General features: G+C 42.0%; 1 pseudogene; it reads right to left on the reverse strand.

The window, feature by feature from the left end:
* Positions 1–8,272: 8,272 nt before the first annotated feature.
* The window catches only part of LOC132148654 (protein tweety homolog 2-like), a 29,597-nt pseudogene continuing 22,160 nt past the window's right edge, over positions 8,273–15,709 (reverse strand).

Genomic DNA, 15,709 nt, shown 5'->3' on the forward strand with positions numbered 1-15,709 from the left:
TATAGTATTAATCAAAAACAATTAAGATATTCTTCTGATTCTCAAACACCAGGCTGATCCAGTTTGCTGCCATCACAGAAAACGAGCCCCTGAGGTGAATGAGCGAATATTTTACATGGTCAGAGCTCACCCACAAACCTCTGAGCTATCCTTTGCCTTTAATGTCTAAATGGCATGCGGTCTTTGAGAACTCCCTTTGGTGGATTCAATATTTGTGCTTTAACATCCACAGGTGTCCTCGTTTGAGATGAGAGATCTCCATCTACAGTACTTATTAAAGGAAAGCATCTCATGTTGCTGGAGAATCCTTGAGGATGAGGAACCAGGAAATCTACCTCTGGAAGCCTTTCCTGATGTGTCTGAATTGGGCATCAGTCATAGACAGTTAGGTGGTTCTCATGCTGGGTGAATTCTGCGGTTGAGAAAGAAAAATGAAGAAACAGAGATGTTAATGGTGTTCGACATTAGACACTGGCATGTGTTAAAACCAGTCAAAAGACCCTCAAGCCACATTCACAAACACATAAAAAGATCTGCACTGAGAAAAATAACTAATTTTCAATGGGAGTTGATTTTTTTTTTAGCTGAAATAAGGTAAAGCAAACTTTTTTAATGTGGTATGGGCCAGTGCCTTTATGCAAATGAGGAGTGATGCAGACATACCATTAGAAGCGAGGACATTGTTGCACCTACACTTCCTTTCAGATACAAGTTACTTAACTTTACTAATTAAGAAGGTATTTAGGATCAGTATTTTTTTTTTTTTTTGAAGAAGAAGAAGAAGTTTCTTATGCTCATCAAAGCTGCATTTATTTGATTCAAAATACATTTTCGATGCTTCAAAAAATTCTAACTGACCCTCTGATGTCACATGGACTACTTTGATGATGTTTTTACTACCTTTCTGGACATGTACAGTAGACCGGACTAAATCTAAAATATCTTAAACTGTGTTCCGAAGATGAACGGAGGTCTCACGGGTTTGGAAGGACATGAGGGTGAGTCATTAATGACATAATTTTAATTTTTCGGTGAACTAACCCTTTAAGTGTAGTTCTGTACACTGTGTTTCTGCATAACTGTTCAGGGATCGCGGTCCCTTTAAATGTTCAAAATTGCGTGATGACGTGGCACGCTGGTCAGCGCTATATTTTCTGTTGGTTGTTTTTTGCCTTAAACGGCACACATTCGTGTGCTCAAAGTGATAAGTTGTCTCTTGCAAATTACTGCAATTTCCACAATGATTTATTATTAATGGTGGACACAGTTGTGCTGTTTTAATATTTAATTAATTTATTGATTGATTGTATTTTTGGGATACTTTTTTCAGGATTCTAAAAGGTTTAAAAGAACAGCATTTTTTAAAAACCGAAATCATCTCTAACAATGTTTTTACTATCACTTTTTATAAATTTAACACATCCTTGCTGAATAAAAGTATTAATTTATTTGAAAAAAAAAAAAAAACTACTGACCCCAAACTTTTGAACTAGTGTAGCCTATAGCCTACTATATATATATATATATATATATATATATATATATATGCACATAAACCTTTATGTACTTTTTTTCATTGTAAATAAACAAGGTACACTCCATTTTGCCGAAAATAACCAGCTAAAGTGACTTAACACTAACTTCCCAGCAGAACTTAAAAGCACTGTGGGTGTCAGCAAGATCCATGAGCCATTTCACAGCTTTTTTTGATTAGTTTCTGCCCATGTACTGGAAATAATAATAATAAAAAAAGTAATGCCTGGAAACCTCCACAAATAAAATGACTGTACTATATGTGTGAACAGGACTTCATGTGAGGAAAAAATGGGAGCTGGAAAAATACTGATAAAAATACTTTTAAATGTTGCCAAAAGAAGACAGCTGTTCAAACAGCTGAAAAAAAACTGCTCAATGCTCTTACATTTTAAAGGGATGCACTTTATGTTTTTGGAGTGGGTGATCATATCCTCAGGGGAAAGAAATGTGGACAAAGATGGCAACGGCATGTTGAAGGAAAACAGGGTGCACTTACTGTTTCTAAAAGTCTGAGGATATAACTTCAAATGTGATAAAAGACAGTAAAAGAACTCAATTAGTTGTGAAATATCATTGTGAGAATACGGAGTCTTGACAGTTAAAAATTAAGTTGGGAATGTGTTCATTAGACAGAGGACTGTCCTGTGATGAGTTTTACGCCTTCTGCAATGCATCAACCAACACGACTCACTAGAATAGATGATCCTCTCAATTATCTTGGATCTCGCAATCTGCACAAGCCTGATGGACAATTTGGCTTTAAATTAAATCAAGACGGGACTGTTTTTAATTAATTGTCATTAATAATTTAGTATTAATATTTAACAGTAATTTCTTCTTATTCCCTTTATTACTTTAGGGATATTCAACTAAAAAACGTTAGAGGGCAGTAATGCTCCATGTCTGCTTTCAGCTTCAGTTCTTAAATACAGCGTATACATTAATGAATTCATCTCGGTTACGTATGTAACCTTGGTTCCCTGAATAGGGAACGAGATGCTGCGGTGACGTCACCACGTATGGGAACACCTTCGGTGTGACGAATGTCTGAAGCCCTATACCATCCCGCCAATCCTATTGGCCAAATAGCGCGTGGCACCGCCCAGCATGCGTAGGCATATATATACCTGGTGCCGCGCGCCATTTACCTCAGATTTCATGACGAGAAGAGAAGAAAGCTATCAAGGTACGGCACGGCCAGAACCGCAGCATCTCGTTCCCTATTCAGGGAACCAAGGTTACATACGTAACCGAGATGTTCCCTTTCATAGGTCACTTCGATGCTGCGGTGACGTCACCACGTATGGGAACGCTATACCATCACGCCTGACGTACCTGATAGCTTGGATCCAAGGAAGCATCTGCTCAAGCGGAGAGAACCCGGGAGCCAGGAGCCATCCTCACATCCAGACTGTAAGACCTGATAAAAGTGCTCGGTGAGGACCAGCCTGCCGCAGCACAGATATCATCCATAGAAGATCCACTGAGAAAGGCTTGAGAAGAAGCCACTGTTCTCGTGGAATGACCTTTTACTCCTAAGGGCGAAGCGAGCCCGCGCGCCTCATAGGCCAAGGAAATAGCCTCCACCAGCCAATGGGACATGCGCTGTTTCGTAACTGCATGGCCCTTATTCTTATGTCCAAAACAGACAAACAGCTGGTCAGACTCACGCCATGGGGCAGTGCGATCCACATAAGTCTTCAACGCCCTCACAGGGCAAAGACTTAGATCTCCAGACTCTGTCGCAGCAGGAGAAAAGGCCTCCAGGACCACCTGCTGAAAATGAAAAGGATTAGATGCGACCCTAGGAACATAATTAGGCCTAGGTCGCAACAACACTTTCACAGAGCCTGGTGCAAACTCCATGCACGAGGGTGAGACAGAGAGAGCCTGTAAATCCCCAACTCTTTTAAGGGAGGATAAAGCCATGAGAAGAAGTGTCTTCAGAGACAGGAGCTTATCCGATACAGTTTCCAGGGGCTCAAACGGATGCCCTGACAAACCCAGTAACACAATGGATAAATCCCATGAAGGAACTCGCACAGGGCGGAAAGGCCTCAACCGTCGCGCACCCTGTATAAAGCGAGAAACCAGTGGATGACGACCCACTGAAACACCACCTATATGCTCATGGTGAGCTGAGATAGCTGCCACATAAACCTTCAGGGTGGCTGGTGTCAATCCCTCCGAAAAACGGTCTTGAAGAAACTCCAGTACTGAAGCCACAGGGCAGTAAACTGGATCCACATCATGAGTTTCACACCATGTCATAAACAGTTTCCACTTGAAAGCATATAAGCGTCTCGTAGAAACTGCTCTAGAGTTCAGTATAGTCTCGGTAGTTTCAGCAGAAAGACCGGGACATATCAACTCACTCCGCTCAGAGGCCACGCCCACAGGTTCCACAGATCTGGCCTGGGATGCCAGATCCGTCCCTGTGCTTGCGATAATAAATCCCATCTGAGGGGAATCTCCACCAGAGAGCCCGCTAACAGATTGATGAGATCCGCAAACCACGGCTGTGTGTGCCATCGCGGAGCCACCAGCAACAGCTGTCCCACTCTGTCCCGCCGTATTCTGCATAATACCGCTGGGACCAGCCGAATCGGAGGAAACGCATACAAGCTGGTCCTGGGCCAGCTGTGAGCTAGCGCATCCAGACCCAGGGGTGATGGAGGGCTTAGGGAGAACCATAGCGGGCAATGCGTAGTCGTGCTCGACGCGAATAAATCCACTTCCGCTTCCCCGAAAATATGCCATAGGTGATTCACCGTTTGGGGGTGTAATCTCCATTCCCCTTGTTCCAGAGTCTGCCTGGATAATAAATCCGCTCCGAAGTTCAGTCGTCCGGGGATGTGAACAGCCCGGATCGACAGAAATTTGTCGTGAGACCAAAGAAGAATCCGCCTCGCCAGTCTGCACAGAGGGCGAGAACGTAATCCTCCCTGATGGTTCAGATAAGCCACGACCGCAGTGTTGTCCGTTCTGAGAAGCACATGACGGCCGGTCAGTAGACTCGAAAAATACTGGAGAGCCAGAAAAACCGCCAGTAATTCCAATTTGTTTATGTGCCAGCTGCGTTGTGCCGCTGTCCACACTCCGTGGGCTGGGCGCCCCTGACAAACAGCTCCCCACCCGGTCAAAGACGCGTCTGTCGTGACAGTCTCTCGGGAAGCGCAAATTCCCAGCCGAACCCCGGTGAGGAGAAATTCGGCTGATGTCCATTGTTTTAACGACATCACACACCTCCGCGTCACCGAGATCGTTCGATGCGGAGAACAACGGGGTGAAATATTCTGTCGTTTCGTCCACCACTGAAACAGGCGCATGTAAAGCAAACCCAGATGAATCACGGGAAGCGCCGCCGCCATTAGACCTAGTAGTCTGAGGCACAGTCTCACTGTCACTGTGTGACCCGCCCTGAAGTGCTGAACGCATGACGTAATCGACTGAGCGCGCGGGACAGAAAGCTTTGCTGTCATCGCGCGAGAGTCCAAATCTACTCCCAGAAAGGTAATCCGTTGAGAGGGGATTAATACACTTTTCTGGAAGTTTGTGCGTAAACCCAGGCTGTGTAAATGATTTAGCACAATATCTCGATGAGAGTGTGCTTGAGTCTGAGATTGCGCTAACACCAGCCAGTCGTCCAGATAGTTTAACACACGGACGCCCCGGAGCCGCAACGGGGCCAGAGCTGCGTCCATGCATTTTGAGAATGTACGGGGAGATAGCGCTAAGCCAAAGGGAAGAACGCGGTACTGATACGCTTTGCCCTCCAAAGCGAATCTGAGGAACTTCCGGTGTCTCTCGATGATCTGAATATGAAAATAAGCATCCTTCAGATCGATCGTGACAAACCAGTCGTTTGGTTGAATCTGAGACAAAATAGATTTTACCGTCAACATCTTGAATTTGCTCGACCTGAGTGCAAGATTTAGACGGCGTAAATCCAGAATGGGTCGTAATCCGCCGTCCTTTTTTGGTACCACAAAATAACGGCTGTAAAACCCTGACTCCATCTGAGAGGGGTGTACTTCTTCTATAGCCCCTTTGCTCAGTAGAGCTAACATTTCCTGTCTCAGCACCGCCATGTCCATCGGTTTCATCACCGTGGAGAGAATTCCGCGGAAAGGGGGCGGGCCTTTCCGAAACTGAATGGTGTATCCGTGACAAATTGTGCGTAACACCCATTGAGAAATGCCGGGCAAGCGTTCCCACGCGGCCCGAAACAATATTAGCGGTTTTTTTTTTTTTTTTTTTTTTGCTGTGTATAATCCTGAAGCGTATCCACGGCAGGATTTAATCCAACAAGATAAACATTGGGCCACGCTGCTAGCGAGAACGCGGCAGCTGTGTGAGCCGTCATACACTGGCCATCTTTGCCAGCCTCCGCGCCGTCCCTCAAACTCTGAAGGCTGGATTGTGCAGAGTGTCTGAGGGGGCGCGCGAATGAGAGCTCAGTTCAATGACGCTCGAGGTGCCTTTGCTGCGAGACAGTCAATGTTAGAGAACATGAAGGAAAACGCATGCATCAAACTCGCTGCGTTTCGTTGTGTATAATCCTGAAGCGTATCCACGGCAGGATGTAATCCAACAAGATAAACATTGGGCCACGCTGCTAGTGAGAACGCGGCAGCTGTGCGAGCCGTCATACACTGGCCATCTTTGCCAGCCTCCGCGCCGTCCCTCAAACTCTGAAGGCTGGATTGTGCAGAGTGTCTGAGGGGGCGCGCGAATGATAGCTCCGTTCAATGACGCTCGAGGTGCCTTTGCTGCGAGACAGTCAATGTTAGAGAACATGAAGGAAACGCATGCATCAAACTCGCTGCGTTTCGTTGTGTATAATCCTGAAGCGTATCCACGGCAGGATTTAATCCAACAAGATGAACATCGGGCCACGCCGCTAGCGAGAACGCGGCGGCTGTGTGAACCGTATACACTGGCCATCTTTGCCAGCCTCCGCGCCGTCCCTCAAACTCTAAAGACTGGATTGTGCAGAGTGTCTGAGGGGGCGCGCGAATGATAGCTCAGTTAAATGACGCTCGAGGAGCCTTTGCTGCGAGACAGTCAAATGTTAGAGTGTGGAAACTGCAGTGAGAGGCTTAGATGTGCATTAGCAGTCCAACAGCGCTCTCTGGAGGCGGGCACAGTCCTAAGCAAACATGAAGGAAAAACGCATGCGTCACATTCGCTGCGTTTCGTTGTGTATAATCCTGAAGCGTATCCACGGCAGGATTTAATCCAACAAGATAAACATCGGGCCACGCCGCTAGCGAGAACGCGGTGGCTGTGTGAACCGTCATACGCTGGCCATCTTTGCCAGCCTCCGCGCCGTCCCTCAAACTCTGAAGACTGGATTGTGCAGAGTGTCTGAAGGGGCGCGCGAATGATAGCTCAGTTCAATGACGCTCGAGGTGCCCTTGCTGCGAGACAGTCAAAGTTAGAGTATGGGGACTGCAGTGAGAGGGTAGATGTGCATTAGCAGTCTAACAGCACTCTCAGTGAAGGGCATAGTCCCTGGCATATTAAAATGAAGAAAAGCGTGTGCGTCAAACTCGCTGCGTTTCGTTGTATATAATCCTGAAGCGTATCCACGGCAGGATTCAATCCAACAAGATAACATCGGGCCAAGCCGCTAGCGAAAACGCGGCGGCTGTGTGAGCCGTAATCCACCATTTGAAGAGCAAAAACTGTTGATTAACGCGCTCGAGTGGGGGAGAGCGAGCACATGGAACTCCAGTGCATCACTGTATTCATATTCAAGCCGCACATATCGCCCCTAACCAACACCTCGTGCGGGGCCTCGGCGACCGCAGAAGCGAAACGGTGGGGGTTAGACGCGAGGCGACTTAAGAAATACACTCCAGAGCGCGGATACTTCCTAATGGCGTTAGTGCACAGGGGAAGTGTATGCATATTTTACTGTAGCCATAGGCTATCAAGGAGAGAACCTGTAGAGAGGCTGCAACGAACCTCTCATAAGTGCCTCCTCGTGATAACCCATCATACGGCTCCTACCTTTCGTTGACTCATCGCGTCCGCGGAGAGGAGTATACTGCTCGTAGATGATCGCTGAGAACGCGAGATAATAGGGCACAGAAGATTCGCTTCGTACTGAAGGAATGAAATCTGAGGTAAATGGCGCGCGGCACCAGGTATATATATGCCTACGCATGCTGGGCGGTGCCACGCGCTATTTGGCCAATAGGATTGGCGGGATGGTATAGGGCTTCAGACATTCGTCACACCGAAGGTGTTCCCATACGTGGTGACGTCACCGCAGCATCGAAGTGACCTATGAAAGGGAACTGAATGGATCTGGCACTCATGCCAAAACATTCACCATAATTAAGAATTATGATGAATATACACGATACCTTTCGAACGTTTGGGTGAGGTGAGATTTTTTTATGTTTTTGGAAGAAGTTTCTTATGCTCTTTAAAGTTGCATTTATTTGATTTAAATATATTTTAAATGTAATTTATTCCTGTGATGCAAAGCTACATTTTCAGCATCATTACTCTAGTCTTCAGTGTCACATGAAATCATTCTGATATGCTGATTAAAAAACATTTCTTATTATTATCGATGTTGAAAACCGTCATGCTGCTATTTTTGTGGAAACTTTTTTTTTTGGAATTCTTTTATGAATAAAAAATTCAAAAGAAGAGCATTCAAATACATTCATTATTATTATTTTTTATTTTTGCGTAATTTAATAGATACTTTCTGAATAGAAGCATAATTTCATCATTAAATAATTTCATCATAAAAAATTACTGACCCAAAACCATTAAATTGTTCAGTATAGGTGATAAATATATATCCAAAATATAACCAAAAAGTAAATATTTCTATAGTCTGCAGAAAAAAAGTAAATCATGCTAGTTTAAAACAGTACTAAAACCAATCAGCAATGATCTCAAGATACACATCGTAATGTATTACATTATTACAATGTATTATATTATTAGATTTGAATTCCAATTTTAACTTTGCTTTTTGTCCAGTAAGGCAGAGTATGAAGTTGATAACTTTTACCAGTTTTAACCGGTTAACACTCATTCAGACCTACCTCTTTAGAAATGTTAACAGAACGTACATGGTAAACAAATTCATTAAATAAATAGAACAGTCATATTATATATAACGATATATTATATATATAATGATTTATACTTGTATCAGCAGAGCCATAGTGTTGAATGACATGAGGGTTGGGTATATAGTCATTTTAATTTCTGCAACAAAAAACACATTAAAGGTGCCATGTGCAAAAATTGAGGTAAAAATATCCAAAAAATGACCTACACGCATCAAAAGTATGATACACGAATAACTCGCACGGCTTGTGGGCGAACCTGAACCTGATGTCAATCGTGTGGAAAGTACAGCCCACTACTTCATTTCAGTTCAGGGAAGAGAGCGGAAGGATGACTTAAGCCCTTGGCAAGAGACCACCACCCGCTATACAGGGAAACAACCGCGCTCGGAATCACAAATCAAATCCGATAAGAAAAGGAGCCGAACCAGAGTAAACATCGGCACTGCTTTCAATCGCTGGAAACAACTGATGGACCTGAAAGAAATGAGGTTCGACACCGAACTTGCAAAATTTCTTTTGGATTGGTAAGTTAGATGCTGTTAGTATTTCGCTAGAAGTTTGTTTTATATGTTTGTGTATTTTTTTTCCGGGAAGTTATAACATAGAAATGTATCGAAGGCTGTTCTATAAACGTGCTAATGTTAGCGATGGCTAACCGTAGCTGCGTTTGATAATTAGCTAGCTATAACTTACCCATTTTTTAATATCATAAGTAACCTGCTCTGTCTAGTCTGTTGGTCTCCGTGTCCTCTTTGCTTCGTGGTTTTTCTGTACGTGAGAAAATTGATGTGTGGCGTGAAAGCGTGTGAAAAGAGTCAATTGCGTGTGTCTCACGGTGAAGGCTTGAGAGTTGGCAGCTCTGGTTACGTTGGTTGGCGCTAGCTTGGTCAACATCAGCTGTCTGATGTTGACCAATGATGTTGACAGAATGCTGTCTGTCAAATTAATTTAATTCAAATAGTGTATATACAACTCAATGTAATATGAACAAAACGAATATGAACATATTCACTGGTAAAGGTGAAGGGGAGTAGCTTGAAGATGTCATGTTTCAAAATCACTTGACATCACCCATCGTTCCTCTGGAGGCAAAACGTCCTCTTATAGCAGCGGTTCTCAATTCCAGTCCTCGCGCCCCACTGCTCTGCATATTTTGCACGTTTCTCTTTGTTAACACACCTGATTCAGATAATCAGCTCGTTAGAAATGAACTCCGTGCATGAACTGTTTTTCAAATGTTCATTGCTCCCTACTCTCTGAGCAGGGGAAATCTGTTGAAGTTTACCTCACATCGAAACATTCATTCACTGATTTGTGCTGTGCAGCGTCTTTAAACATGGACAACTGTGACATCATATACCTCTGTAAATCGATACAATTTAAATTCACGTCTTGCACACTTCAATGCACTTTGATTGGAACATATAGCTACGTTCACTTCGAACTGGAATCATGGCTGAATATCCTGTGATGTCCACTTCGCAGGGCACTTATGTTCGAATAGAACAAATGTCTGAAGCGCTAAGAGAAACGTTCAAAATGTGCAGAGCAGTGGGGCGCGAGGACTGCAATTGAGAACCGCTGTCTTATAGGCTTCAGCTATGCTCTAGGGTTGTTGTGAAGGTAGGGGCGGAGCATAGAGACTATGCCGTTTCTCGTTTGTTACTCTAGAGTAGACCAATTCACTTTATTGAGGCATACTGCCCCCATCTGGTATGGAATGTGGAGTATGACTTGATTTTTTTGCCAGACATGACAGGTGGCACCTTTAACAGACCAATGGATGATACAGAAACCATCAAACATACAGAAATAGAGTATAACTGACAGTAAATGGAAGATTGAAATCAAAATACCGATGGTGGTGGTGAACCGCTCCCAATCAATGGAACGTTTTCATAGCGAGGATTTCTTTCAAATAGCATGGACTGGTTCCTGCCGGAGAGGGAGAAAGATAAGTGGGTCAGCATGAAATAAACAATTGTTCTCCCTCTCACAAACACACACACTCACATGTACTCTGGTGTGCTGGACGTGGCTGGCAGAGGAGGATGAAGACTCGTCTGGCTGCCCATGCTGCTGCTATAGCTGCAGAAACTGTGAACTTGAGCTCGGCTGGGGTTATACGCTGTGATGTGTCTCGATGGGTTAAAGGGGTCCTCCTCATCAATATTACCATAATCCCTGTCCCTGAGGACAATCAACCAATCGCACGTCAGCCACATCGATGGTCTCAGGTGCCACATCGATGGTCTCAGGTGCCATGCACTGCAGTGACACAACATGAAGGTGGGTGGTACCTGATGGCGATGAGGGTCCAGGCACGTGGGACGGCACACAGCAGGGCACAGAAGTCACAGGCTGCCAGAAGAGAGCACAGGCACAGATACAGGTGCCCCTCCACGACGTCATAGCAGACGCCCAACAGAGCCTCCAGAGCTGTCAGATCAACACAGCTTTGTGTACACTTACATGCATTGAATGTTTAAGGAGCTTTTTTTGATGTCCTTACTAGATTAAATTTTTAATGGAAATGGCATGAAAGTAAAAAAAAAAAAAAACAGATTCAGATTTTTAAGAATCTACTGTTAATGATCATGAACACATTTATTCGTCATTATTGGCAGTTTTGTGTTCAATTAATTTCTAAAAAACAGTGAACAAGTCTGGCGATAGATAGAAGTCTGACTATTTCTGACTGACAAACTGTTAAAATTTATTTTGAAGTTCACATGTGACTGACTTTATGCAGACTACGGCAGTCCATCAAGGCGGTAAAAGCTGGTGCAAACTGAACTCCAAGGAGTTCAAGATCCGTTGAATTCCGAGAAGATCTTTCTGAAATGATTCAAATTGGGAAATTAATGTTTGGAGAAAAGGAGGTACAGTACAGAATATGATGCAGAACCCTCTTTGACAGCACTCTCAACTCTGCGGTGGGATACATTGCAACAGAAAACCGCAGCAAACCTTTCACCTGTATCTGCATGGTGGTCAAAGACCTCTGGAAGATGGTCAAAGATTGCAATACAGAAACAATAGCAAATCAGACAAACATGTGACCTAAGCGGTCCAGCCACTGACCTAAAGGATTTCTACACTGACATGTGATAGATTCTGCCTTCTGTTAATGCAATGACTAGTGAAAGGTCATTAATCTCTGCTGAGGATATGTATTTACATCCAGATTTAAAGTTACTAAGGTTTTAAATTTGGTTAATGGTTACATACATCATTTACATACTTTAATAGATCATCCAAAACAGCAGCTTAACCAGCACAAAATAAAGTCTAAATCAGTGGAAAAGCTTTCACAGGATTCCCACAGGCAATGCGAGAAAGCCAGACAAATCTAATTATCCCAAAACTACAGACAAAAGAGACCCCCTCTGATCATATCGCCTATTCATAATTGAATTAGCCACGCAGATTTTTTTACAGAAACATTATAATGGCTTTAACATGGGTATTTGCCTCAATTAGAAGTCAAATGAATCTGTAAGCTCCATTAATGGTTTGTGTCAGGAGTTCAGTGAGGAAATGAACGCTGACATGCCAGGGAATCGTTTACCTGCTGAATCAGATTGGCCTTTTTACTTCCTTTACACTGCAAGACACTTATCAATAATTAAGGGTGATGTATTATCCAATGAAGGTGTATGAGCACGTATATAATTCCTAATCTGTAGAAATAAAAAAAAGAATTGCTGGAGAAAATTTCTGTTGCAGCTGACGAAAGGATGCCAGAGCCCCATCAATGAAAAGATCCCCTATAGTACGTACACCTATTTCTTCCCATTGCACAAAGGTCCAATATAAAGTATATAGCAGGATATCAACTGCATATAAAGATATGTTAATGACTGTATTTAAAGTGTTAAAGCCATGAATAGAAGGGTCAAAAAGCAACAAAAGAAACAAGAAACCTTTACCATATAGGATAGGTCTTTAAACAGCAGTGTTAAAAACATGCGGTTCATGCAAAGAACAGGCATATAGAGAGCAATGAAATATTACTTACCTGCACTTAAGGAGTCTTTGGTTTGACTGACAATGAACTTGTCAGGAGAGACACAAAAGTCACTGGTGCCCTAGAACAGATCAAACAAGCAGCTCACAATCTCAATTCTGCAGAATCTTTTAAACGAGAAAGAAATTGAAAGCCACATATCATTTGGTAAATGTTGTTGCAGCGCTCACACATATTGGACTGTGGTGTTTGTATCAAAAGTCGACAGGGTTTCTAAGACCTTTGCTGAAAGTTAGGACCATATAAGTGAGATCAAACAGGGGCTAATGCTATTTGAAGATCTGTGGATGGCCTGTGTTAAATAAGTGGGCGTCAGCAGCAAGACCGTATAAACTGTCACCTGAGATACTGAAAAAGGCTCCGAAGAAACTTTCTTGAGGGAAAGTGAACACTGTTTCTAATTAAACAGCTGTGCACTGACAATCATCTCTCTCTGATAAACTCTAAAAGCTCATTCATGCATTCTGATCTGAATGCATTCAGATTCAAAAGTGAGAAGCTGGATGGCAAAACCAACCAGATTTTAATTTCAACACAAGGCCTAAGGGTGACCATTGGGATTAAAACGGAATTATTATCAATAATTTCTTGGTTAGGTTAGGTTAGGGGATGAGCATAGGACAACTGTTGTTTGCTTGACCAGAACATTGATGTTTCAGGGCCAATATAAAATGCATACAGTTTGGAAAAACTATGGGCACTGGTGTGTATTTTATATTTTACATAAATTTCAGACTACATGCATTAGTGATGCCACTCAGAAATCATATGAAGAATCAGTAAATGAATTAAGAAATCAATTAATCAATTAATCAACTGATAAGTCAAATAAATCCACTATATAAAGGTCTAAACATGAGATTAAATTGATAATAATTATAATTTTATAAAAACGTTGATAATTTGAAAAAAAAAATCATAAGATAAATAATATAATTGACAATGTCATCTACTGCTTTCTGTATTTCCCTATTGATTTTATTTTTTATTGATTGATTAATTTTTTGATTCGAATCATTATCGTAATAATCTTTTTTTCTTTTTCTCAAATCCATTACAGAGTGGTTTACATAGGATCCCAATAGTAAATTCTCTCTGAAATAAAAAAAAGGGAAGAATGAAGGTGTGAGAGCCACACATTCCTACAAAGCTTGCTTCCACTCTCTCTTACTATCAGTAACAGGAGGGAATCGATGTAGACAGGCACTGCTAGAGTAATCCACTTTACTGAAGGCCTGACCTCTGTTCTGACCCCTCATTGAGCAGTCTTATGTTCTGTTCCCCACAGACATCCAGACTGAAGCGTCGGCTCTGACTCTAATCACTGTCATGCTCACCGCAGAGCTCAGGTCTGCCTCATAATGTGTAGCTCCTCAAAGATTCAGCCAATTCATTGATACTGTACCCCATTTTTTAAATTAAAATTAGATGTGTTATTTAGAAAGTTATTTAGAAAAATTATATTTTTTACGGTTGACAGCAAAGACTGCACATCCAATCAAACGCGACAATATATTCAATTCATATGTTTATAGGTCGAAACCAGTCTAATTAATCAGATAAATTAATTCAAGTCACTTAGTAGATTCACAAAATAACGATTCAGAATCAGGTATCATACAACTATCTTTATTAGTGAGTCACTAAGTGATTCCCACAGATTTGTGCAAACACACCAATTTGTACAGAATCAAAATGCCATTTTGCTGTAGCATTTGTTGGTGATGTTATAAGTTCAATATTAATGCCTTATTTATTGAACTGTATATGAGTAATATCACTCAATCATTATATTAGTATGAATATTAGTGCAGCGTATAGATAGATAACAAATAAAACACAATTTCTGAGTCAATATTGCCTAAATATAGAGTAACTACATTTAATGTATTATTTACACTATATAAATGTATCATATTACATAGTACGTCATAAAAAATAAAAAAAAATTCTTGACAAAGTGCACTTTTTTAGTTCATGCGAGGGCAGTGATAGCAGCAGGGTTGAGGATTTGGACTATTAATGAAAAGTGGCTTGTTTGATGTCAGCTAAGTGCGTCACAGTACGTGAGATCCCCCTTCAATACCCCAGTGACATCATGAACAAGGCACTTAGCACCTTAGCACCCAATTACTATATTACAAGTCAAGACAAAATAAAAGGCATCTTCCGAATGATAAATACAGTTTGCTGTCTTTATTATGCATGCAGCCAGAGAGATGCAGAGATGAAGACAGCGGCGAGACATGAGACACATTTAGTGACCCCGAGAGAACAGTTGTTTACACCTGTTAAGCCAGTGGACTGTCTAATTTAAATGACCAGGGCTGTGTTATCAGCTTTGCAAACTGGCATGGACCAAGAGACTCATAAATGCAGTCACTGAACCCTGATAATCTCCTAAGAGTTTCACATACTTCACACCCCATTTACCCTGACTTGCAAACATTCACATCGTTTTTTGTTTTAAATCCAGACACTGTTAGTGAATGAAGTCACTGACTCATAGTCAATGGACACTGATCAAAGCTGGTTTAAAGTGAGCAGTCATGTGAAAACAGTAACTTACCACAGCTGTGGCTGTGCCCGCACCTAACGACACCCAACTCATGATCAGGATCAGTACACCACACACCATAATACTGAAATGAGAAAAAGAGAGGGAAATTACTGTGAGATGCTAGGTCAAATTTTTTATTATACAGTAACTATCAAAGGTCTGAGTCAGTAAAATGTTTTTGAAAGAAATCTCTAATGCTCACTGAGATAAAAAATACAGTAAAAACAGTAAAATTGTGAAATATCAATGTAATTTAATCAATTTGAATATATTTATAAGTAATTTATTCCTGTGGTGGCAAAGCTGAATTTTCAGTATCATTACTCCAGTCTTCAGTGCCACATGATCCTTCAGAAATAATTCTAAAACAATGATTTGCTGCTCAAGAAAAATGTATTCTCAATGGTGAAAACAGGTGTGCTGCTTCATATATTTCTGTGCAAACCATGATTCATTTTGCTTCACGATTCTAAGATG

The sequence above is a fragment of the Carassius carassius genome, chromosome 9, assembly GCF_963082965.1.
Source record: "Carassius carassius chromosome 9, fCarCar2.1, whole genome shotgun sequence".
Taxonomy (NCBI): domain Eukaryota; kingdom Metazoa; phylum Chordata; class Actinopteri; order Cypriniformes; family Cyprinidae; genus Carassius; species Carassius carassius.